The following is a 27,644-nucleotide window of genomic DNA, read 5'->3' on the forward strand; positions in this document are numbered from 1 at the left end:
TTCCTATCAATAACCCTCAATACCATAGTCTCAGAACTCAGTTCTGAAACCTTGGACAAACCTTAATCTTCATTATTTAATGTCCAATTTTACTTTATCTTTTTTTTTTTAAGTTTAAGTTTCTCTAGTAAAGATGAAATTGGGAATATGGTCAGGACAGTAATTTAGCCTCTAAGAGGGACTGGAGTTCAGGGGTGATTGAGCATCTCCATGAGATTGGTGCCAGGCAGAGAACACAAGTGTGATTTAGGGACAAGGTAGATCTAAGGGGTACTGAGGATAAGCTTGAATTACTTCCTTGATGTGTCTTAAAACCTGGCCTCTGTGAGACTAGGCTAACGCTTGAGGTTAAATAATCTCAGCTATTCTGGTTGGAGGACCATAAAAGGAGTAAATTAGAAAAGCCATTGAAAATAATCTTACGAATTCAGAACACTTAAAATAGGGATTGAGTAATTTCCTGCAAGAAAGACATTAATAAGTTTAGCATAAAGCAATATGATCAGCTGGTTAGAGACGGTTCTAAGGAGGCCAAGGTCACAGATTCATATAAGGGCCAATTAGCTTTGCATTAAAAAAGAAATATTCTCATGATAATGAATGCTACTTTTAATTTAGGTTTTTTACAAATATGTGCTATACACATATTAGAAGCAGGTAAAAGACAGAAGCAGCTAAGATCATGTATATGTGGATCTAGGAAAGTAATTTAAAGTACATATAATGTTATTAATAGATGAGATACTACCACCTAGATGATTTCATTCATTTTCATCATTTCAAATATACCAGTTATGAAATCCGTACTTCTCTTTCAGGTTTATCCACTAGATAAGTCATTGGATAAACATGTTCTTTCATATTAGTAGTTGGGCTTGTAGCTATTTCATGACAGTTTTTTTCCTTTTCCCCATTTCCCCTGTGGGTTATGTTTCAGCCCAGCCACAAAGCTGAACAAACATGATTAGATATTGTAAATACAATGGCACATGGCCCAGACAGGGATAAGACACAATAAAGAGTATTTGGAACTTTGGTAACCTTAGCAGACTAAACAAACACATATGCAGGTGAAATGTTGCTCATGGACCACCAGATTTCAGCCCTTGTGCTAAGAGCCAGCATTTACAGGCCAGTCCTTTGTCACATAGTTTTCAAACATTAAGTGAGCAATAGTCAAATAAAATGAAATCCACTTAGACATTCTAGGTGGTTTATCTAGTTCTGAATATAGAATGATGTCCCTGTGAAGGCACAAACATAATAATCATCACATTTTCTATTTCTTTGTCTTCTTGAGTTTTTTTCTTATATTTTATTATTATTATATATTATATATTTATATTATTTATTATATTATATAACATATAATAAAATTATATTATAATAAACATAATATAATATGTAAGAACCCTATTATTATATATTATATATAAGAAAAATAACTCAATATATATAACCATTATCCTTTATACAAATATGTGGGATTTTCCCAAAGGCAATGACATTGATATTACTCTTTCACTAGCTGATATCAGGCACAATTAGGGTTTTTAAAACAAAGTTCTATTTTGAAAGCAAGTTTCTGTTCATCAAATATTCCTTGCAGGATATAAGAAGGCTGATTTTAATTTAAGACTATTAAGGACCCAAACAGTGGTAATTTACTAAGATGGGAGGTTTACTTCTAAAAAAGTCTTACTTTTTAGCATTCATATAATAGAATGAGACTCAATATTAATTTTATCCTGTTAAAAACAGTCAACTAAGTGAAATATACATCAAATTCAATGCATGACCCTGCCTCTTAGAAAAGTAAGGTGAAAATTAAAATAATAAACCTGATGCTAGTAATTCTTATATTTTGAATGATGCCACTAAGTTAAAATACTTTAAAGCTTTAAACAAAATTCTCATTATTAAATTGGCTATTTTATTTGAAGAGATGTTAGAGATGAGGATGTTGGAGACCTCAGAAGGAAGGTCTTTATGAACCAGGTCACCAGGAATAGAAAATAGAGCCACATAAACAGAGGGTCAATTTCCAAGTCCAAGGATGTGTATGGGGAGAAAAGGAGGCCAAACATTAACTAAGAAGGAAATATGGAGGAATCATGTACAGACATACAAAAACTCAAAGTATACACTGAAGGAGACACCAAGGGCATAGCAAGTTTAAAGGAGGAACAGTGAACATTGGGTCAAATAAAGCGAAGAGGTCACATAAAATAAGGACTAAAAGCTCTTTTTTTTTTTCAACATGTAAGTCATTAATGACTTTTACAAAAGGAAATGTACTAGGGACCTTAGAAAGGTCAAAGTATTAGAGGGGAAACAGAAGTTTGTTTGCTATAAGTTATAGAAAAAAATAAAAGGCAAAGTTTTTGTTTTTAATTTAATGTAGAAATAGGTTTTTAAGCACACTTATAATGACTGAAATAATTTGTTGAGTTTTCTAACTCCTTCACTGTAAGCTTTTCAAAGGTAGAAGTGTGACATTTACTTTTTGTCCTTGCTTTGGAGTGGGTATTCAGTAATTCTTTGCTGAATTTTTGTGAATGTTAGAAAAAGAGAAAGATGCACATGTCTAAAATTATTTTTATGAAGGGCTTTTCATTGTCAATCAGAGAGATGAAGTAAATGACCCATAGTACCTTTGTTTGTGAGGTCTTTGCTTTTTTTCCTCTTTTAATATAACAGAGGATCAAGTAGCATTAACAATTGTTAGCATCCTTATGTTACTTAAATCTCCTAGGAATATTTCTGTTCCTTCTCTCTTTATTAACCTAAAAAAACCCCATAATGATATTTAAAAATGTCTTCAGCTGAAGTTTACCTCCAGTGTCATTACCACTAGTACAAAGCAAATATTTTCTATATCAAAACCTAAGTTTTAAAAGTTTTGGATCACTTATTTTCCACATTATCCTAGGTGACTGCCACACTCTCTGTATTTAAACTTTTAAATTATTTTGATGCATGGTTGGTTTCAATATGACACTGCATCTAGCTCAATCATAGCCTCATTAGGTAAATTCACTTTGTTTTGCAACCAGACTAAAAATGGAACTTAGATGCCCTGACTTTAAGATATATCTATTGCACTCATTATACATATAGAGAGAGAGATTTATATATATTCATCTATATATATAAAATGAGTAAAAAGATAAAAAATCAAAATCAAGAAGAAAGAGGACAAGAAATAAGAAATGACTGTACTTCTGTCAACAACAACGAGATGATAGTCGTGTCATCTGGCAATAGGCACATTGCAGTGCCAACTGTATGCAACATACACTCTATAAAGGACCCATCTGTGTGTGTATGTGCAATCCTAATAGCAGAAAGTGATTCTGACAATATATTTGCACAATGTGCTATACATGATAATCTTCAAAAGACATATTCATTTCTCCCCCAAACTTTTATTGCCCCACTGGGACCTGGATAGGGTAGATGGGAATAGGCTGCTCTTTGTTATGCTTCAATGTTTCTGGAAACTGCAGTAGTCTCTCGGCTGCAATTTCTGCTTCCATCCTTAACCTATTACCTAATTACTTTCATAAAAAACCATGTGTTTTTTAAAACATACTTCTCATGTCATCATTTTCCTGTGTAAAGGTCTTAGAATCCTTAGCTTCTCACACAGAAGGAAAGCCTCACGCTTTTCTTGTCTCATGAAGCCCTGTTGGCTTGCATGGGGGCTCCTTCTGCTAACTTAGCCACAGTGTTCTTTTTTTTTGTTTTTGTTTTTTTATTATTTGTCACTATCTTGAATGTTGTTTCTAATATTTGCAAAGTTGGTTCATTCTTCGTACTTACTTGATAAAGAGATACTCTCTAATCTAAACATATCACGCTGTTATATTATTTTAGGTGATTTCCTATCAAGCTTTTCCTCCTGGGTGATGGCCTTTTATGTTTACTGTATGCTCCTTCTTCAAATAACACTCCATAACAATAGAGACTGTGTTTTTCTTGTTCACTTATGTATTCTCAATGATAACAATAAGTAACTCAAAGCGGGCATTCTTAAAGGTGTATATAATGAAGGAATGCTCGTGTAATATTCAATTGTACTTAGACAATGGGGCAAGTTAATAAAACTTTTAAAACCATTTAAGGTTTCAGTTTATGTAGAAACTTCAGAACTTAACTCCTTCCCAAAACATTTGTAATCTACAGCCACATATGGAATCATTTTCTCTAAAAAAAAGCCCAAGAACTAGCTAAGTGACTCCCATAAATTGAGTAAATGAGGGAAAACACACACACACACACACACACACACACACACACACACACATCAAACCAGTTAAGAGAGGCTGAGACACATTCTTGCCATAAACCTTGCGACAAGATAGTAAGAAGCTAAAAAAAAAAAAAATTCCTGGGCAAGTGGAATGGGGAAAATGAAACAAGAAAATTAAATAAGGCCAAACTGTTAGAGCAGTTTATAGCCAGCTGGTGAATTGCAAGACCTTATCTCCCCGAACCAAGGATATACCTCTCCTAACCAGGGACACTTGAGAGAAAATGGTTCATACCCACTTCCCTAACCAGAATATACATAGCTTAAATCTTCCTGGTCTGGGTAAATAGAGAACAGAGACCCAATTAATGTTATTTGTGCCAGCTAAACCCAAGGACAGATGAAGTCAGGGGAATAAATAACAAAAACCCTATTAAAAGCCAGACAGACCTAAAATAAAAGTAAAGCAACGTAGAAGACCAAAGAATATTTCCAAACCCCACTATTGTGACACATCAGCATATTAAAAATGCACCTGGAAATCTGATAAATATTCTGCTGAAAACTTCCCCTAAGATTCTTACCTGCAGAAAAATAAAAAGCCCTCATGACAAAGATTCAGGGTGGGCTTGCTCTAAGCAGACACATGTCCCTCCCCAGGCATAAACTGTCTACTTCCTCCTACACTCTAAGGGCTCCCAAGAGATTTGCAACCAGGGAAGCAGTGGGCAGTGGCAGCTAAACCCAGGTTTATCCCCTGATCCTCCCTCCAAGGCCCCCTTTTCTCTGACTCCCCAGTGAACTAAAAGCAGCCCCACCTTGGCTCACTGCTTTACTAAAATGTTTCTGGAGAGCCAAAACAGAGAACAACCTAGGCTCTCTCCTGTTATTTCTACCCTAAGTCCTTCCTTTGTTTCTCTGTTCCCAGCTTTAACAAACAAACTCTCAAAATCACCTGGACTCATGTTGTGAAATCTTTCCTACACGAAGTCAAGAAGCCACACGTTACAGACCAGCCTGAAGAAGACTTGCTCAGGGCCGATCCCTGTCTGATGATAACCTCATCCGCAATTGGAAACTGAATTTACAAAATTTAACTCCCTTAAAGTTCTGTGACTATTAAGTAGTAGACTCTTTCTGACTTCTCATTTGGAAATTTTATTCCACCAACTTATGTACCAAGTCACACAACATCACAAGGGAAGACAGCAATTGGTTTGAAAATTAACATCAAGATAAAGGGTGAGAAGCTACAATGTACTGTATTCTGTTCCCTCAATATTTATATGTTGAAGTAACAACCAATGTGATTGTATTTGGATCAGACATTTAGAGGAAAGTAATGTAAAATGAGGTCATAAGGATGGAATCCTAGCCTACTTGGATTGGTGGTATTATAAGAAGAGGACAAGATCTTTCTCTCCCTCTCCCCCTCCAGAGAGGACAAAGAGAGAAGGCAGCGGTATGTGCAAGCTAGGAGGAGGTCAATTACCAGAATCTGACCAGGCCAGCACTCAGATTTTGAACTTCCAGCCTCCTGAACTGTGAAAAAATAAATTTCTGTTAAGTTGCCAGGGCTATGGTACTTTGTAATGGTAGCCTGGGCAGACTAAGACAGAAAGAAACAGCTACAATCTGTTTTACTATCTCTGTTGAAGAAACAGGGGAAAAAGTAATGCAATCACTCTAACTAGCCAAAACTTTTCTTGCAGATATATTTTAACACCTGATTTATGAATCTTCCAGCTCTGTTAACTCTTCCCTCATTTACCCACTTCTCAGTCATTGCAGATATGAGAAACAAAGGTAGCTTTATAAATTTGAGCAGGGAAATCCTTATATGTTCAGAAATTTGCCTTGCCACAGAAGGTGAAGGATAGACATGCAGAGCTTTAAACCATCATCATCAGGTAAAAGGTTTTTAAAGTCTTACTTAAATTTTTTTTGAAAACACATTTGAGTTACATTACAACAGTTTTTCATGCTGAAGGCATCAGAAATACAGAAAGCACTTTCTCAGCCCTCCCCCCTCTACTGCCTCATTTACCCACTATGCTAAGTTCCCATTGATTCAAAAATATAAAGTGGGAATTGAGAACTGGGCCAATAGGTAGGAAAACTTAGAAATAAACATCCTTGAATTTGATGCAAGGCTGTTCTGTAAATGCATAATTAAATAATTAAAATAGCATTCAATATGCATTTGCATAGAGAAATACATTTGTATGTGGACATCTATATTATATATACATATATATGATGTTTTATAAGCATAAGTAATATAATTGCTCCTAGTTAAATTAAACTGACTAGCAGAAGTAGATATTGACTGTTGTCTATATTTGCCTCTTTTTAATAACAGGATTTTAACAAATCTTAAAGTCAGTTTTGCTAATCAAAAATATTTATATAAATTTTAAACTCATACCCAAGTTAAAAACATATTGTAAAAAAATAAAGTATAAATGTGTCATGAAATTCACTGAGAAAAGTTGATGAAAATTTCTTTGGAAGTTTTCTCTAATAATGCCAAATTTATTTTTTAAAAAGCAGTATCATTTCTAGATAACTGTCCTCCAATTATTCCTCCTGAGGCCTAATCTCGCAACCAAATGAGCAACATTTAATGATAATTTAATCTGTTAATGTCAGTTTAACACCTTAGAGTTCATGGAAAACTAAGTTAAACTACATTTAATCAGCAATATGATAGTGTTGCTATTTAAAAACTCGAGTGACTTTCTTTAAAAAATATATTTCTCATCACTGATGTCAGATTTGCATAAAGAGTTGCAGAGTTCTTTGAAAAGACAAGACGGACTTTTACTTCAAATTATTTTTCTCTTCTTTAAGTAACTATTAAAATTTTATTCAAGACTGGCTTGCAATCTTCTCTAATTCTGACACTATTCTGTGTCAGAGTAGAACTCTCTTGATGTGATGTAGAAAGTTATTTTTCAGTGAGAAATGAACCTTACTCCTTTAATTTTCAGTAATACTTACTAATAGATCTGTACAGCCCACTCAATTAAAGAGTAGTTTTTACTAAAATAATGTATTATGTTATTTTCAGAATAATGAACCGAAGTCTTTTGCTAATACAATGTAAATTCAAACTATTATCGCACTATACTTCAGTTGCTGTGTGTTGTTGAATTATCCACTATAGAGTACTTATTTACAAAATCATAGTCTTAGGGAACTCACCTAATTAATATCTCCCTAGTGCATAAACTTCAACAGTAGTTATATTGCAGAATTTATGCTATTTGAAATTATTATTATTTATGCTACTTGAAATTATGGTTATATATATTTTGGTTTGGAGATTATGTATATATTAAATATTCAAATTTTTAATATTTAATATTAAATCTCCAAAGTTCTACACAGAACAGTAACATGTAAATAAATTGCAGATACTAAAATATTCGGTCTCTTCATAGCTTGAGAATGCATCATTGAAATCAGTATTTCCAGGAATTTTCTTATCCTAAGTATCATCTGAGGGCTTTTGAGAAATAAAGATACTTGGTCCCCCAACAAACTCACTAAATCAGAATTTCATCAGGAAGAGATGTTTCCCTTTTTAAACACTTTTTAAAAATTTTAACAGAAAATTTTAAACAAAAAATATAAAGGTTAATATAATAAATACCATTCTTTAATTTTCAACTCTGATAAAACAAGACAATGTTTAATATACCATGTTCTTCCCAATTCTCTATGATTGTAGTTAAATTCCAGACATTGTATCAGTTCATCTATGTATTTCAAAAAGTATCTCATAATCTAAGGCTCTTCTTGTAACATAATAACATCACACCTAAAACCCACCAATGTTTACTAAATATAATTTTATATCATTTTTCAAATTTACTATTATTTCATGGGTGCATTTTTTATAGTTTGAATCAAAATTCAAATAAAGGTTATATCATTCACTTGGGTTGTGTATCTTTTAAGTCTTTTAATTTATAGACCTCCTTTGTTTTTTTGCAATATGTTTGTTGAAGATGAATATGTGTTTTAATAAGAGCTCCACATGATTTTTGTCAGAGAAGTTGGGGAAGCTTAGAGCAGGAGGGTTTAGCTCAGGGTATGTGATATGCCCTCTGTGCCGGTAGATATGCTCACCTTTATGACTATCTTGTCATAAACTCCAGACAAGGCAGTTGACTTTTCTGTTATTTGTTTCTCTATGTGTGGAGCAGTGATAATACCTGTTGTCTTCTTCCCAAGCATGCTGTGAAGACTAATGAGCTAATATCAATAAAGCACTCTGAACTTGTGAAAAGAAAAACATGTTTAAAAAGCTTTTAAGAACTTTACAGCTCTTATAATACTTTTCTTTAGAAAACCAAACAACCACCTCTAGCAAATATACACTAGCCTATGTGAATTATGCATTAGCGTTGAATTAATGATGGACACAAATGAATTTCTTTCAAACTAAAGAACTATAAATTACCAGGATGGAAGGATGACTAGACAGGTGGATAGAGAGAGATATAGTATAATATACAGAACATAATAACTCATTTATACATTTAACTGCTTATCCACATGGTTAGACTAGTAGTCTAAATTTCTTTCTTTAATATGTATGAAAATACTGTAAAATTAATATCTTTTCATTATAAATAATAAAACAAAAACTATGAAATCCTAAAATATAGCTTATTCATATAATCTTATTGCCAACAAAAGTTAAATTTGCATAAACATTTCATATAGAATCCATGGTTGTTAAAATGTATTGGTAGTAAGGGGTCTGTATCATCCTACATAAAATCATATTTGTAGTTTAAGGGTCATCTTGGTAAATACAGGGTAGACAATGGAACTGAAAGTAAAGAAATCTCTGGCTTTAATCTTTGTAAAGCAATTAAAATATATATCTGGAGTATGTCACATTACCTCTGAGCTACAATATATTGCAGTTCTTCCTAGTTCTAAAACTCTGAATTAGGGGAAATGCTTTTCTATTGAAAGGAATTCTTTATTGCATTTTTATCAGTCCCTGCATTTCTGTTAAACTAATATTAAGACTGAAAAATAATGATAAATGTAGAATACAATGTAAATTCAAGCTATTATCGCACTATACTTCAGTTGCTGTGTGTTGTTGAATTATCCACTATAGAGTATTTATTTATAAAATCATAGTCTTAGAGAACTCACCTGATTAATATCTCCTTAGTGCATAAACATCAACAGTAGTTATATTGCAGGATTTATGCTATTTGAAATTATTAAAACACAGCAAAGCATTTTCTTTCAAATTATATAAAAATAATTTATCATTCAAAGTCATGACTTTCTTACTAGAAAGTGTATACAAGGGAAAAAAAAAAAACCCTGGGGATTTAGCAGTGAATGCCTAAATAATAGCCTTTCAAATAGCATTTTAAATAGAAAATCTGCATTTTGTACATTGCTTAATATTTTATTACTGAAATATCTGCCATCTTTCTCTTAAACATTGCCATTATTGCTATCTACTCAAGTGAATGTTACACTCAAATTTATATCTATTCCCTATTATAAGGAAAGCAATGAGTAAGATTATCCGTAAGGTAATAATAAAGTTAAATAGAGTCAATGGATGACTATAGGAAGGAGAATTTTGTTGTAAGTAGATCAAACTAACATTTCTGTTTCCAGTTACATTTTGAAGCCCTTATCTTAGAGGAAGATGTGCAGCCAATGGAAGGCAAGAATAACAGGGAAATATGAAAGACAAGGAGAAGCTACATTAATTAAGAAACTAAATTGGGAAAAATTAATCAAGAAACTCCCAAATGAGTCAATAACTGGTCCGGTATAGAAACTTCTTGTTAGGGCTTCTCGCCAGGATAAAAATCAAAACCTTTATAATGTATGACATAGGTGCCACATCTTGAACCATGCTCTTAATATTATATGCGTGTATTTGTATTAAAGTATATTTTTGTCTAGTGAAGTGCTTTGTACTAGGTAAAACCAGAAATTCTGCTAGCCTATCCCTTGTCTTCAGATTAACACAAAGTAAAACAAACAAACCAAAAAGTTACTTCCCTTTTACAGTAGAAGAAACTAAAGTTTTCCGGCTGCATAGCCAGGGACATATTGTCATGCCTTTCTACCTACACTTTCAGTGTAGTAAAATGGTTGAACATTCCGACAGTACTTTCTTTCTTTTTATCTTCAGAATCCAAGCCACTTGCTTTTTTTCCATTTTTTTTTAATTGTTGAATCCAGTTGTCTTTTTTTAAAATAAATTTACTGGGGTAATATTTGTTAATAAAATGATACAGGTTTCAAGCTTACTATTTTATGATACATCATCTGTATATTGTATCGCATACCCATCAACCAAGGTCAAATCGCCTTCCAGTATCATATACTTGACCCTCTTTACCATTTCCTACCCTCTACCCACCGTCACTCTGGTAACCACCATACTGTTGTCTGTGAGTTTTTGTTTTTCTCTTCTGTTCAATTGTTGCTTTCAGTTTTATCCCACATATGAGTGAAATCATATGGTTATTGACTTATTCTGTCTGACTTATTTTGTTTCGGATGAAATTTTCAAGATCCATTCATGCTTTTCATTCTTATCACCAATAAAGAACAAGGCTTTCAGATCTGCAATATCCCTCAGATTCTACAGGAACATGAGATACATCAAGAAGCAAAGCACATCTCCTTCAACTCCTGATGTTCTGATAGATTATAAACTTCTTGAAGCAGAGAATATGTTCATTTAGCTTACACAAATATAGCATCTGGTTCATAATGTTTAATTTTTAAAAACCTGTTTGTTGTTGAGTGTTTACAACCACAATTGTTTACTACATCTTATTATATGTCCTTTGGTTTCTTCTGTTCTTTATTTTTTCTTCTTTTCCTCCTTAAAAAAATTATTGTTTATTCTATTACAATTGTCCCAGATTTTCCCCCTTTTCCCTCCTCGATCCACCCAAAACCCTGCTCCCACAGTCAATCCCCACACCACTGTCCATGTCCGTGGGTCACTCATACATGTTCTTTAACTAATACCTTCCTCTTCCTTCCACCATTCCTCCTTTCCCCACTTTCCTCTGGCAGCTGTCAGTCTGTTCCATATCTCCATGTCTCTGTTCTGTTTTGCTCATTAGTCTATTATGTTCATTACATTCCTCTTATAAGTGAGGTCATATGATATTTGTCTTTTACTGACTGGCTTATTTCACTTAGCATAATATTCTCCAGTTCCATCCATGCTATTGTAAAAGGTAGGAATCCCTTATTTCTTCTGCATAGTATTCCATTGTGTAAATGTACCACCATTTTTTAAAATCCATCCATTTACTGATGGGCATTTAGGCTGTTTCCAACACTTGGCTATTGTGTATAGGGCTGCTATATGAACATGGCGGGGCATAAGTTTTTTTGAATTGGGGTTTTGGTATTCTTAGGATATAGTCCCAACAAGGGAACTGCTGGGCAAAAAGGCAGTTCCATTTTTATTATTTTTATGGAAATTCCATATTGTTTTCCACAGTGGCTGCACGAGTCTGTATTCTCACCAACAGTGCACTAAAGTATCCTTTTCTCCATGTCCTACCCAGTACTTGTTGTTTGTTGATTTATTAATGATGGCATTCTGACAGGTGTGGGGTAATACCATATTGTGGCTTTAATTTGCAACTCTCTGATGGCTAGTGATGTTGCACATTTTCTCATATGTCTATGGGCCATCTGTATGTCTTCTTTGGAGAAGTGTTTACTCTGTCCTTTGCCCATTTTTTAATTGGATTTTTTGTCTTTCTGGTTTTGAGTCACATGAGTTCTTTATATATTTTGGAGCTTAAACCCTTATCAGATGTATCATTGGCAAATATGTTCTCCTATACAGTCAGTTCCCTGTATAGCTTTTATCTCCTTTAGCTTTTTTTTCCTTTATTTCCCTTGCCCTAGGAGATATAACAGCAAAAATTTTGCTACGTGGGATATCTGAAATTTTACTGCCTGTTTTCTGCTAAGACTTTTATGGTATCCTGACTTATATTTAAGTCTTTTATCCATTTTGAGTTTATATTGGTGTATGGTGTAAGTTGGTGGTCTAACTTCATTTTTATTTATTTTTTCATGTATCAGTCCGGATCTTCCAACACCATTTATTGAACAGACTATTTTTACTCTATGGTATGCTCATGCCCCCTTTGTCAAATGTTAATTGACCATAGAAACCTTGGTTTATATCTGGGCTTTCTATTCTGATCTATGTGTCTGTTCTTATGCCAGTACAAGGCTGTTGTGATTATAGTAGCCTTGTAATATAGTTTGATATCAGGTATTATGATCCCTCCAACTCTGTTCTTATTTCTCAAGATTGCTGTGGCTATTAGGGGTCTCTTTTTGTTCCATATAAATTTTTGAAGTGTTTATTTTAGACCTGCAAAATATACCATTAATATTTTAATAGGCCTTGCATTGAATCTATAGATTGTTTTGAGCAGTATGGACATTTTTATGATGTTAATTCTTCCAATCCTTGAACATAGTATATGTTTCCATTTATTTGTGTCTTACTTAATGTCTTTCTTTGGTATTCTATAGTTTTCTGAGTTCAGGTCTTTTATCTCCTTGGTTAACTTTATTTCTAGGTTGGTAATTTATTTATTATTTATTTATTTACTATAGTAAATGGGACTTGCTTCTTAGTTTCTTTTTCTGATAGTTCATTGTTGGTATACAAAAATACCCTTGATTTCTGAATATTGACTTTGTATCTCACTACTTTGCCAAATTCATTTATTTGATAGTTTTTTGGTGGAGACTTTGGGTTTTCTATGTACGCTATGATACTGTCTGCAAATAATGACAGTTTTACTTCTCTCTTTCTTTTTTGGATGTCTTTTATTTATTCTTATTGGCTGATGATTGTGGCTAGGACCCCCAGTACTATGTTGAATAAGAGTTATGAAAGTGAACACCCATTTCTTTTTCTTGATCTTGGAAACACTTCTGGTTTTTGCCCATTGAGTATGATGTTGACAGTAGGTTTTCTGTATATGGCCTTTATTATGTTGAGGTATGCTCCCTCTATTCCCATTTTGCTGAGTGCTTTTATCATTATGGGTGCTTAATTTTTACCAAATGTTTTTTTCTGCATTTATTGGTGTAATCATGTGATTTTTGTCTTTCATTTGGTTTATGTGACGGATCACATTTACTTATTTGCAAATTTTGTACCATCTTTGCATCCCTAGAATAAATCCCACTTGATCATGGTATATGATCTTTTTAATATATTATTGGATCCAGTTAGCTAGAATTTTGTTGAGGATTTTACATCTATGTCCATCAGAGATAATGACCTGTAATTTTCTTTCTTTGTTGTGTCTTTTTACCTGGTTTTGAGATTTGGATAATACTGGCCTCGTGAAAAGAGTTTGAGAGTCTTCCCTCTTCTTGAATATTTAGTATAGTTTGAGAAGGATAGGTGCTAGTTCTTCTTTGAATGTTTGGTAAAATTCACCTGTGAAGCCATGTGACCCAGGGCTTTTGTGTGCCAGTAGTTTTCTGATTACTGGTTCAATTTTGCTAGTTGTTAGTCTCTTCAGATTTTATACTTCTTCCTGATTGGGTTTTAGAAGAGTGTGTATTTCTAGAAATTTATCCATTTCACCCAGGTTGTCCAAATTCTTGGTATATAGCTGTTCATAGTAATTTCTTGCAATCTTTTGTATTTTTGTGGAATCAGTTGTTACTTCTCCTTTTTCATTTCTTATTTTATTTATTTGTGTCCTCTTTCTCTCTTTTTTTCTGATGAGCCTGGTTAAAAGTTTGTCAATTTAGTTTGTCTTTTCAAAGAACCAGTTCCTGGATTAATTGATCCTTTTGTTTGGCTTTTTTAAATTATTTTATTTTATTTTTTTTAGAGTCTATATCATTTGATTCTGCTCTGATCTTGATTATTTCTTACTTCTGCTTGCTCTGGGATTTGTTTGTAGTTGTTCCTCCTGTTCTTGTAGATGCAGAGTTAGTTTATTTATTTGACATTTTTCTGTCTCCTTTAGGTCAGCCTGTATTGCTGCGAACTTCTCTCTCAGGACTGCCTTTGCTGTGTCCCATAGGTTTTGGGTTGTTGTGTGTTAATTTTAATTTGTTTCCAATACTTCTTGACTTCTTCCTTGATATCATTGTTAACCCATTCATTATTTAATTATATGTTATTCAGTGTCCATGTATTCAAATGTTTTTGAGTTTTTTTTCATGGGGTTGGTTTCTAGTTTCTAGTCATTGTGATATGAGACTATGCTTGATATGATTTCAGTTTTCTTGAATTTTTTATAGCTTGTTTTGTATCCTACCATGCGGTCTATAGTTGAGGATAATCACTGTGCACTAGAGAAGAATGTATATTTTGCTTTTTGGATGTGAAATGTTCTGTAAATATCAGTTAAGTTCATTTGATCTAGAGTGTCATTTGGTGCTGCAATATTTTTGTTGATTTTTTTGTTTGGAATGCCTAGCCATTGTTGACAGTGGGGTGTTAAAATCCCCTACAATGACTGCATTACTGCCTATCTCTTTCTTAAGTCCCCCAATATTTTCTTTATATGTTAAGGTGCACCTTTATTAGGTGCATATATTTACAAGAGTTACATTCTCTTGTTGGACTACTCTCTTAAGTATTATGTAGTCACCTTTTTTGTCTCTTATCACTTTTGGTTTAAAATCCATTTCATCTCATATAAGTATTGCTACCCCAGCTTTTTTCTAAAATATCCATTTGCATGGAACACTTTTTTCCATCTCTTCACTTTCAGGCTGTTCTGAGATTTGTCATGTTTTCTTATCCTTTCAGCTATCTTATGTCTTTTGATTAGAGCATTTAATCCACTTACATTTAAAGGTATATTATTTTGGCCTAAGTTTATGCTTATTAAAAACTGACATGTATAAACAAAACCTAACAAATAATATCCCAATGAACACATCACTTTGAAACAGTGCCCTTGAGAGACATCATCATCATGACCCCCTATTCCTCTGGCCCAGCCACGTCCTCCTCCTCTTCCTCAGCCTTCATCTCTTCCTGTAACAGCTCCTCTTTTCTTTGATTCTACCTTCAGTTCAAATCCACAAGTAGTGAATCCAGACATAGCTCTCTGGCAGAATAAAATATGAAATGTTATTTCTTCAAATACTCATTGTTTCGAGCTGTAGAAATTCTCAGTTCCTTGGGGTCATTTTCACAGCTTTAAAATGAGTATGCATGCTGACATCTACACCTATGTTTGTTCCATGGGCCTGTGTTCCACTCTTTAATTCAATGGTTACAGTTTCATGACTCAATTTCACAAGAAATCTCATGAACTTCATTCTAATGGAGCCATCATCTTTTTAGTCCAAGAGTGCACAAAAAACAACAACCAAGGACCCATGGACTGTAGTATGAATGGCCCCAAATGTCCAATTGACTGTAGTATGAATGGCCCCAAATGTCTACTCCCTAAAGTTATTATTGATAGGTGTTTATTTGTTGACATTTTTTCCCTTTGGACCTGTGTTCCCCTCTCTCTCTCTCTCCCCCCCCGCTCACTGTTTCTTCTTCTTCTAAATCAGTTCTTTGATCATCTCTTGCAGTGCTGGATCAGTGGAGATTTACTGTTTTAGCTTCCTTTTGTCTAGGAAACTCTTTATTTCATCTTCCATTTTAAATGAGAGCCTTGCTGGATAGAGCAGTCTTGGTTGCCAATACTTGCTTTTCATTACTTGGAATATTTCTTGACAGTCCCTTCTGGCTTGTAGTGTTTCTGTTGAGAAATCAGCTGATAGCCTTACTAGAACTCCCTTGTACATTGCTAGCTATTTCCTCCTTGTTTCCTTTACAATTCTCTCTTTGTCTTTACATTTTGTCATTTTAATTGTAATATGTCTTGGAGTGAGCCTCTGGGTTCATCTTGACTGGGACCCTCTGTGCTTCTTGGACTTCTATGACTTTTTCCATAACCAAGTTAGGGAAGTTTTCTGTCATTTTTTTCAAACAGGTTTTCTAACCCTTGCTCCTTTTCTTCTCCTTCTGCTATTTCTATGATGTGAATGTTTTTACAGTTCATGTTGTCCTGAAGCTCCCTTAAACTATCTTCATTCTTTCTGAGTCTTCTTTTTTTTTTTTTAGTTGCTCTATCTGGGGTGCTTGGCTTTTTTTTCTCTTTTTTTTACTTTGTTTTCCAACTTGCTGATTTGATGTTTTGCTTCATCGAGTCTGTTTTTAATTCCTTCTTATGTGTTCTTCCTTTCAGATATTGCATTCTTCATTTCCAAATGGTTTTTATTCATAGTTTCTATGTCCTTTTTCATGCTTCTGTAGTTCCCACTAAGTTAGTTCCTTATAGTTCTCAATAAGTTCCTTGAGCATCCTTATAACCATTATTTTTAAAAATATGGAACACTTCACAAATTTGCATGTCAATCTTGTGCAGGGGCCATGCTAGTCTTCTCTGTATCATCACAATTTTAGTATATGTGTTACTGACATGAGCACTACTTCAGTTCTTCTTTAAAGCCTTTTTCTGGTTCATTTTACATCTCAGAAGTGATTAATTTGTGTGTCACTTGCCACGAACATTTCTGGTAGCTCTAACCAAATTCAATCCTGTTTCTTCCATCCCAGAAAGCATATTAGAATGAGAAAAAGAAAGTTTGACATTTTTATATCAATAAGCTCGGAGTTATTTTTATTGATAGTTTCTACATATTTTAAATTTTTTCTATTGGTAACAAATTCCTTGTGACTCACCTCAGAGATGCTAAGGTCCTGCAATCAAAACCATTGTCTGAATACTATAAATTTGAGAGTTTGAGTTTAACTCAAGTGGGAATCACTGAATTACAATTTTATGAATTTATCTCCATATCACTAAAATCCAAAAATTGGGGTTACTTGACAATCTTTCTGGAAGCTCTCACTAAAACTGGAGACCTATCTTAAAACCTTTTTCTGTATCTAAGCCACAGATGGGTCCTGCTGCAACTTTATTTCCACAGCTGCTGGTGTTGGCTTCTCTGGTGCCTGCCTTTATGGATTTTGCTTGCTCTGCCCCTAGATTACATATAACTAGGTATTTCTGACCTTTTGAGATACACTTATTTTGTTGGACATAACCTCTGTTGGCTGTCTAATTTCAAAAATGCCAAATCACTTCATTCCCTATCAGGTGTATCTACCTTGTTTGAATTTCTTAACTCTCAACTCTCTCTTATTATCACCCTGTCTTGTTGTCAATTGTGATGTGGCATATAAGACATGATTGTATTTTCCACACTTTTCTTGACCTCTTCTTTTTCAAATTTTAGAAAAAAGCAGCCTAAAATTCACATTCAGTAACAAAAAGATTATTATGATGATCTTTGCAAGTGTGTCACAATTTTTAGCAGTAAAATATCTGAATATTTTCCATTTATATGTGTGTCATAATTTTTGTCTATAATATATCTGAATATTTTCATCATAAAAGGACATGACTTTTTTAGAGGAAAAAAGGTATATATCTTTACTACATTTTCTTAGAGTGCTAGGAAAGATGGAACAAATATTGTTTTGTAAAATTATATCCCAGAACACTATTTAAAGGTTTATTTTATGGGCAAATAAACCATCTATCTCTGCATTCTTATGAAGAAGCTTCACATTTTCCAATTATTTCTTTTACACATGCATTAATAACACAGAATAATGCAATTTACATTAGGCAGTTTCATAAATATGAAATATTCAGCTTCCACAATGTTGAGTCAACATTGTCAATATAATTATGAGTACTAACTGTACCTCTGCAAAACTTCTGGTATCATGAGTATGTTTCTAAGTGTATGTATGCATGTGCATATACACACACACATGTGTGCATGTCATGAAGAGCCATATTCTTTTATTATCATAAATATTGTTAAAAATTGAAAAGTTATTACTTAAAAGATATTGCTTAATTTTGAAAAAACATTGCTTTCTTGTCTACGTAACACTATGATGACCATTTATGATGGGTTTTGTCCACAAGTCTTAGTTTTATTGATAGTTCTAAGATATTATAAAATTGTTTTAATGGCTTCAAAGAATAACATGTTTTCTGTAGTTTTATTTCTTTTTTAATTTTTATCTTCTAAAATGTTCCTGTGTTTTGGGGCTTTTATTTTAGGTGGATATCTGTAAATAAAAAGTAAAGACTTATAGATCCAAATGTATTTTCAAATAAAGCAAATAGAAAAAATATAATTGAGGTGGTTCTGTTACTATTTAATATTCTCTGTAGTTTGAGTACAATAAAAATCCAGTCAGATCCCAAACCCTAATACCTTCTCAACAATTTTCTATGAAGTAGATGTATTTACAAAAGGAAGTTATTTAAACAAATCTCATGTTGACCACTAACTCCTATAGAAACTTAACCATAGAGCTACAAAAATATGTCATAGTACTGATATTTCAATGAGGTATGTTATAAAATACTATTTCCAATAGTTTCCAGTAAAAACACAGATTTTGATTTAGGATGATAGTTTTTATTTATGATGGTGAGGTAATATCTATAGGAATCATATAAGGTATAGCCTATATAATTATGTACAGTACATGATATTTGATAATCACAATAAACAACTATGTTACTGGTTTATGTATTTACTATACTATGCTTTTATATTATTTTAGAGTGTACTCCTTCTACTTATAAAAAAAGTTTGTTATAAAATAGTATGCATGTTATTCTGATAGTAGCTTCATACATCTTATGTTTACCAAAACTTTAATTTCATCATTTTTCTCTTGTATTTAATTTAATCTTGTGTTGCTTTGTATAGCAACATCTTACGCAGGCTTAGAGCACAAGAGCAATAGGCTATACCACATAGCCTAGGTGTATAATAGGCTATAGCACTGAAGTTTGTATAAGTGCACTCTATGATGTTCACACAATGACAAAATCAATTAAGGATACATTTCTCAAAATGTATCCTTGTCATTAAGCAGCATGTGATTGCACTGCCTTCTGTGCTGGTGGATACCTGTCTCACTGACCCAACTACCCAACTCCTATTCAGGATGTTTCAGTCTGATCGTGTTGTGTAGAGTAGCTGATAGCTGATTAACCTATAAAATACCCATAAAGAAATACTGACAGTCAATCTAATATGCTTGTGCTGTCAAAAGCAGTGGGTATCCAATAGCTTTTCCTTTTTATGAAAAATAGTACTAAAGGCATCAGTTTTTCAAAACTGGGAATTATCTAATCTATTTTTCTGCTCCAATTTGTTTCAAACTCTTATCTTATTCCCACACCTATAGTTTATTCTTCTTTATTTCTATCATTTATTACAAACTTTAGATAAAACATGGTTCAAATAGCATTCTCATTACTTTTATCTAGCTTAAACAGAAAAGACAATACCGTTATATTGCTCCTTTGTTTCTTCCTCTTAAAATAGAATTCAATATACTTTTTTCCAATTTTCACTCAATGTTTTAAAGAAAATAGCATATATGTAATAGTAAATAGTATATATTATATGTATATATGTGTATATATGCATAGATATATTATGTGTTATGTATTTATATATTATATATTTGTGTAACACATAATATATAAAGTGGGTTTTAAAAATTCTTAAACACATTGCAGATTATTACAATCTGAAGATTTAATGTCAAAGTGTTATTCTTTGTAGTATATGAAGTATCTATAAAAGATTTATATGCTTGTGTGTATGAGTACGCTTGTATCTCCAAAGTGTTTTAGAAGTCAAAGTTTTCATGAGAAAATATTTCTTAAAGACAATAGCAATAATTGAACTTCTGAACACAGTGACCATTGTACACCTGTTTCAAGCAAACCAGTTTGAAAAGCGTTTCTTGGAAAAACAACAAAAACCTCACTTTCACTAATGAGTGTTGGGCTAAGCAGATGGTGAGTTAGATGCTTTGTCAATAGATAAGGGAGATGGTAGCAAAAGTGGTAAATATTTCAAAGGAAAAGAGTGGAGTATGATGAATTGGTTCACATGGCTATTAGGATATTATAGACTTCAAAATAAGAATTGCCATCTTTGGTCATGATAGAATAACTTGTACTGGACTAGCTCTTTCACTGAAAACAAGTTTAAAAGTGAATGTATGAAATATAGGAAATGACCCTTTAAATATTATATATCAAGACGGTGACCATTGAGAGATGAGAGTAATGAGAATTAAGTTCCAAATAGTAGCATACGCTTGCTGGATGCAATTATTTTTCACTGTAGTAAAGACACCGAAGGCCAAACTGGGCTGGGAGGTTTCACTGAGCTGAAAAGACAGAACCCGGAGTTCAGAGTCACTGAGGTGGTGGGATTGAGGATAGGAAGCCTCAGTGATGGGACCTATGCAGAGAAGGAACTTCAGAGTCTTCCATAGTCTTTATGGTGTTACCCTTGAGGTGTTTTCTTTTTTCGGGGGGGTGGACAAAAACCAAGGTCTACATTCAGAGGTTGTAGAGACAAGGTCTGGTAACATACATTTACTGGGGGAAAAAATAACTACTATGCTTCTGTAAGTTGAACCACATACAATGCTAGAAAAGAAAGAGTTTTGACCTGCCAGACTGAGGAAATCTCATTGAAAACCTCAGACATTTAGAAGACAACCTATAATGATGATACTAAGTTCCTCTGGCTGCAAATCTAAAGTATGTTGATAAGAGCCAGTTCAGCACTCCCACTGTCAACCTCTTCTGTTATAACTCCATTTATATTTGATTTAAATGTCACTTTCAGCATTACCACTTCCTTTCTTTGGTGCACTTTCATCATTGCTGGCTCATTTCCTCTATCAATTGCCCCTTTTTGGAAAATGTCACAGTTTGTCCATGGGAAACGAAAAGACAACACAATTATGTACTTGGTTATCTGCGTGTGAACTAACATGTGCAGTGACCAGTCACCAATATACTTTGATATAAATGATGTGGTTGGTCACTGAAAATGGTGTGCATCTATCATTTAGTGATTTGCAAACTGAAGAGCTAGGTTTGTACTTTATGCAAGTATTCATAATTAAAACACCTTGGTAACTGACATATTAACTATGTTGTTGAGGGATTGATGTTATCTAACTTGGATAAATGAATTCTTAGTATATTAGACTGTCTTATTAGCTTCTAAAAAAACTTAATTTTTACTGGTAATATATAGCCTTATTCTCAGCATCAATACTAAAGTTTATTCATTTTAATATTAAATTTATTTGAATTTTAGGCTGCTAGAAAGTTGACTATATGTTAGTATATATTTAGTCACTTGTCATTTTCCCAAACTTATTTCTGAGTTAGATCACTCCTGTGATGTGTCACCTGTGTGAAGAGCAACTCTGCAGAGCTACTAGCAGCCTCTTCTAAATTAACAAGAGTAAATATTCATACAATTCCTACTTGCAGCTACTGAATAGAGACTCTTCTCTCGTTCTTAGAAGTAAGCTAATTTTATCATAAAATTGTATCTATATATATTTTTTTAAAAACTTGATATTGTAGCTAGATCAAAACATTTCAGAAATGAAAATGTCTGCGAAAGTCAATCATAAGGTTGATTATTTGGATTAAGTTTTCAGAATATAGAATTTTTTATCTTTGGACTATAAGTTGTACCACTGTTACCCCATCCTCTATCCTAATTTTATTATAATTGTAATAGAAAGACCATTGCACTACTGGTGAAGGCTTGAATACTATTTATTCAACTCTGAGTTTACTTATTTGCCACTCCAATAGTGTCTCCAAAGGAACAATAGAGCTGGTTTCAAATCTTAAACAGTAAAAGCAAATTAAAAAAAATGTATTTATGCATAGAGATACCTATGTCCCCATGTTCATTGTAGCATTATTCACAGTGGCTAAGACAATGAAACAACTGAAGTGTCCTTCAGTGGTTGGAGAAAGAAAATGTGGTACATTTACACAGTGGAACATTACTCAGCTATAAGGGATAAAATACTGCTATTTGTGTCAACATGGCTTGATCCTGAGATTCTTATAAGTGAAACAAATCAGATCGAAAAGGACAAGAACACTATGACTTCAACAATATGTGGAATTTTTAATAAAAAAGGCAACAAATGAACAAACAAAACAAACAAGCTCATATACACAGACAAGATGGTGATTACTAGAGAGGTAGGGCCAGAGAGGTGGGGGATAAAAAGGTAAAGGGGATCAAATATACAGTGATGGAAGGAGACTAGATGGGATGGTGAGCACACATTGCAATACACAGGTGAGACTATAGAACTTTACACTTGACACTTATATGTCATTTAACTACTAGTTATGAATCACTTCTGTATGTAGCATGCAGCATGCTATGACCATCAGTATTCATTTTATATATTTATTTTTTACTTTTATTAATTAATTTATTTTTTTCAAATACATTTGTCTCTGCCTTTCCCCCACCACTTTCCCTTGCTCTCTCCTTCCCTCCCTTCCTCCCTCAACTCTTCCCCTTTGGTTTTGTCCATGAGTCCTTGCTATATGTTCCTTGACTTTCCCCTTCCCTTCCTTTTCCCCTGCACCCTCTCCCTCCTTCCCTCTTGTCTCTGTTGGTTTCCTTTCCTTTCAGTGTTGCTGGTCTTATTTTCCTTGCATCTTTGTATTGTTGGTTGGGTTCTGCTTATAGGTGAGATCATATGATATTTATCTGTCGCCCCCCGGCTTATTTCGCTTAGCATAATACTCTCTAGTTCCATCCGTGCTGTCGTGAAGTGTAGTAGTTCTTTTTTTCTTTCTGTTGCATAGTATTCCATTGTGTAAATGTACCATAGTTTTTTTATCCAATCATCAACTAATGGGCATTTAGGTTGCTTCCAACACTTGGCTATTGTAAATTGTGCTGCTATGAACAACGGGGTACATAGGTTCTTTTGAATTGGTGATTTGGGATTCTTAGGGTATAGTCCCAGCAAGGGAATCACTGGATCAAAAGGCAGTTCCATTTTCAGCTTTCTGAGGAAATTCCACACTGCTTTCCACAGTGGCTGCACCAGTCTGCATTCCCACCAACAGTGTACTAGGGTTCCCTTTTCTCCACAGCCTTGCCAGCACCTGTTGTTTGTTGATCTGTTTATGATGGCCATTCTGACTGGTGTGAGGTGGTACCCCATGGTGGTTTTGATCTGCATTTCTCTGATGGCTAGTGATGCTGAGTATCCTTTCAAATGTCTCTGGACCCTCTGTATCTCCTCCTTGGAAAAGCATCTGCTCAGGTCTTTTGCCCATTTTTTGACTGGATCATTTGTCTTCTTGGAGTGGAGTTGAGTGTGTTCTTCATATATTTTGGACATCAAACCTCTATCTGATGTATCATTAGAAAATATATTTTCCCATAGGGTTGGCTCCCTTTTCACTTTGCTGATGTTTTCTTTAGCCATGCAGAAGCTTCTTATTTTGATGAGGTCTCACTTGTTTATTCTTTCCTTTATGTCCCTGCTTTAGGAGACATATCGGTGAAAAAATTGCTGCATGAGATATCTGAGAGTTTCCTGCCAATGTTCTCCTCTAGCACTTTGATGGTGTTGTGACTTATATTTAAGTCTTTTCCCATCTTGAGTTTAATTTTGTGTATGGTGTCAGCTGAGGATCCAATGTCAATTTTCTGCATGTAGCCGTCCAGCTCTCCCAACACCATTTGTTGAAGAGGCTATTATTGCTCCATTTTATGCTTCTGCCCCCTTTGTCCAATATTGGTTGCCCATATAGACCTGGGCTTATTTCTGGGCTTTCTATTCTGTTCCACTGGTCTATGGATCTGTTCTTGTGCCAGTACCAGATTGTTTTCAGTATAGTGGCTTTGTAGTATAATTTGATGTCCGGTATTGTGATCCCTCCTATTTTTTTTTTCTTTCTCAAAATTGCTGTGGCTATTTGGGGTCGTTTATGGTTCCATATAAATTTTTGAAATGTCTGTTCTATTTCTGTGAAATACATCATTGGTATCTTAATAGAGATTGCATTGAATCTATAAATTGCTTTGGGTAGTATGGAGATTTTGATGATATTAATTCTTCCAATCCATGAGCATGGTATATGCTTCCATTTATTTGTGCCTTCCTTAATTTCTTTCTTCAATGTTGTATAGTTTCCTGCATACAGGTCTTTTACCTCTTTGGTTAAATTTATTCCTAGGTACTTTATTTTTCTTCTTGCTATAGCAAATGGTATTTTTTTCTGATTTCTTCTTTTTCTCCTTCATTGCTGGCATACAAAAATGCCTTTGATTTCTGAATATTGACTTTGTATCCTGCTGTTTTGCCAAATTCACTTATTAGGTTGAGGAGTTTTTTGGTAGAGTCTACAAGATTTTCTGTGTACACTATCATGTCATCTTCAAACAATGATAGTTTTACTTCCTCCTTTCCTATTTGGACGGCTTTTATTTCTTTTTCTTGTCTGACCGCTGTGGCTAGGACTTCCAATACCATGTTGAAAAGAAGTGGTGAAAGTGGACATACTTGTCGTGTTCCTGATCTTAGTGGGAAAGCTTTCAGTTTTTGCCCATTGAGTATGATGTTGGCTGTAGGTTTTTCATATATGGCCTTTATTATGTTGAGAAATGCCCCATTTATTCCCACTTTGCTGAGTGTTTTGATCATAAATGGGTGCTGTACCTTATCGAATGCTTTTTCTGCATCTATCGAGATGATCATGTGGTTTTTGTCTTTTCTTTTATTTATATGATGTATTATGTTTATTGACTTGCGTATATTGAATCATCCCTGCATCCCTGAGATGAATCTCACTTGATCATGGTGGATAATCTTTTTAATGTATTGCTGGATGCGGTTTGCCAATATTTTATTGAGAATTTTGGCATCTATGTTCATCAGTGAAATTGGCCTGTAGTCTTCTTTCTTTGTAGGGTCTTTATCTGGTTTTGGGATTAGGGTGATGCTGGCCTCATAAAGAGAGTCTGGGAGTCTTCCCTCCTCTTGGATTTTTTGGAATAGTCTGAGAAGGACAGGGGTTAGCTCTTCCTTCAATGTTTTGTAAAATTCTCCTGGGAAACTGTCCGGCCCTGGGCTTTTGTGTGCCGGGAGTTTCTTGATTACTGCTTCAATTTCCCCAGCTGTTATTGGTCTGTTCAAGCTTTCTGTTTCTTCCTCCTTCAGTGTTGGAAGATTATACTTTTCTAAAAATTTGTCCATTTCATCAAGATTTTCAAATTTCTTGGCATATAATTGTTCATAATAGTTTCTGATGATCATTTGTATTTCTGTGGTATCAGTTGTTATTTCTCCTCTTTCATTTCTGATATTATTAATTTGGGTCCTCTCCCTTTTTGTCTTGATGAGTCTGCTTAAAGGCTTGTCAATTTTATTTATCTTTTCAAAGAACCAGCTTCTGGATTGGTTGATCCTCTGAATTGTTCTTTTTGTCTCTATGTCATTCAGTTCTGCTCTAATCTTGACTATTTCCTTCTTTCTACTTGCTCTGGGATTTATTTGTTGTTGTTTCTCCAGTTCTTGAAGTTTAGTGTTAGGTCTTTTATTTGAAATGCTTCTATCTTTTTTAGGTAAACCTGTATTGCTATGCACTTCCCTCTCAGGACCGCCTTTGCTGTGTCCCATAGGTTTTGGACTGTTGTCTGTTCATTTTCATTTGTTTCCAGAAATGTTTTGATTTCTTCTCTTATCTCATTATTGACCCATTCATTGTTTAATAGTCTACTCTTCAGTCTCCATGAGTTTCCAAGTTTTTGAAGTTTCTCTTTGAGGTTGATTTCCAGTTTCAAGCCCTTGTGGTCCGAGGAAAAGTTTGGTATTATTTCAATTTTCCTGAATTTGCTGAGGCTTGCTTTGTGTCCTGTCATGTGGTTTATCTTTGAAAAACTGCCATGAGCCTTTGAAAATAATGTATATTTTGCTTCTTTGGGATGTAAGGTTCTATATATGTCAGTTAAATCTATTTGATTCAGGGCATCATTCAGCTCCACAATATCCTTATTGATGTTTTGTTTGTAATATCTGTCCATTTTTGACAGTGGGGTGTTGAAATCCCCTACTATCAGTGTGTTGCTGTCTATATCTTTTTTAAAGTCATCCAAGATTTTCCTTATATATTTGGGGGCTCACATATTGGGGACATATAAGTTTACAATGTTTATGTCTTCTTGATAGATTCTTCCTTTAAGTATTATAAAGAGCCCCTCTGGGTCTCTTTTTATGGCCTTTGTTTTGAAATCTATTTTGTCTGATATAAGTATTGCAACCCCTGCTTTCTTCTCTTGCCCATTTGCTTGGAATATTTTTTTCCATCCCTTTACTTTCAATCTGTGTAGGTCAGTTGCTCTAAGGTGGGTCTCTTGTAGGCAGCATATGTGTGGGTCATGTTTTCTTATCCATTCAGCTACCCTGTGTCTTTTGATTGAGGCATTTAGTCCATTTACATTGAGAGTTATTACTGATAGAAACATTCATTTTTTTCTCTTTGTACCTGTGTTTTTCTCTTTCTCACTCTTTTCCTTCATCTTCTTAAACCAGTTCCTTTAGCATCTCTTGTAGTGCTGGTTTGGTAGAGATGTATTCTTTTAGCCTTCTTTTGTTCAGGAAACTCCTTATTTCTCCTTCTATTTTAATTGAGAGCCTCGCTGGGTAGAGCAACCTTGGCTGTAGGCCCTTGCTTTTCATGTCTTGGAATATTTGTTGACATTCCCTTCTGGCTTGTAGCGTTTCTGTTGAGAAGTCAGCTCCTAGGTGTATCGAGGCCCCCTTGTATGTTACTTTCTCCTTCTCCCTTGCTGCCTTGAGGATTCTCTCTTTGTCTTTGATAGTTGCCATTTTCATGATGATGTGTCTTGGAATGGACCTCCTTGGGTCCCTCTTGAATGGGACCCTCTGTGTCTCCTGATCCATGAGAACTTTTCTCTCCTCAAATTGGGGAAATTTTCCATCATTACTTTTTCGAGGAGGTTCTCTATCCCTTGATCCTCTTCTTCTCCTTCTGATATCCCTATTATGCGGATACTATTGCGTTTCAGGTTGTCTTGCATTTCCCTAAATGCCTCTTCATTCTTTTTGAGTCTTTTTTCCTTTTCTTGTTCTTTCTGGGAGCTTTTTTCCTACCGTATCCTCCATCTCACTGACTCGATCTTCGGCTTCATCCAGCCTGCTTTGGATTCCTTCTACTGTGTTCTTCAATTCAGAAATGGTATTCTTCATATCCTCTTGTGTCTTCTTGATAGTTTCTATGTCCTTTCCCAGGCTGATATAGTTTGCTGTAAGATCCTGATAGTTTCTCTGTAATACTCATAGGTATCTCATAGGTATCTTTGAGCTGGCTGAGCTCATTGAGCTTCCTTAGAACCATTGTTTTGAATTCAATATCTG

The 27,644-nt window shown here is 34.2% G+C and overlaps 1 non-coding gene and 1 pseudogene across 1 annotated transcript; both read right to left on the minus strand.

The window, feature by feature from the left end:
* Positions 1-10,805: 10,805 nt before the first annotated feature.
* On the minus strand, positions 10,806-15,613 carry LOC129079841 (small nuclear ribonucleoprotein Sm D1-like; annotated as a pseudogene).
* A 1,058-nt stretch (positions 15,614-16,671) lies between these two features.
* LOC129080045 (U6 spliceosomal RNA) lies at positions 16,672-16,778 on the minus strand. Its single transcript, XR_008530133.1, has one exon. It is a non-coding gene; the product is annotated as a U6 spliceosomal RNA (small nuclear RNA).
* Positions 16,779-27,644: the final 10,866 nt, after the last annotated feature.

Source organism: Pteronotus mesoamericanus, unplaced genomic scaffold, assembly GCF_021234165.1.
Source record: "Pteronotus mesoamericanus isolate MK-2021 breed Mesoamerican mustached bat unplaced genomic scaffold, CSHL_Meso_final contig_82, whole genome shotgun sequence".
NCBI classification, from domain to species: domain Eukaryota; kingdom Metazoa; phylum Chordata; class Mammalia; order Chiroptera; family Mormoopidae; genus Pteronotus; species Pteronotus mesoamericanus.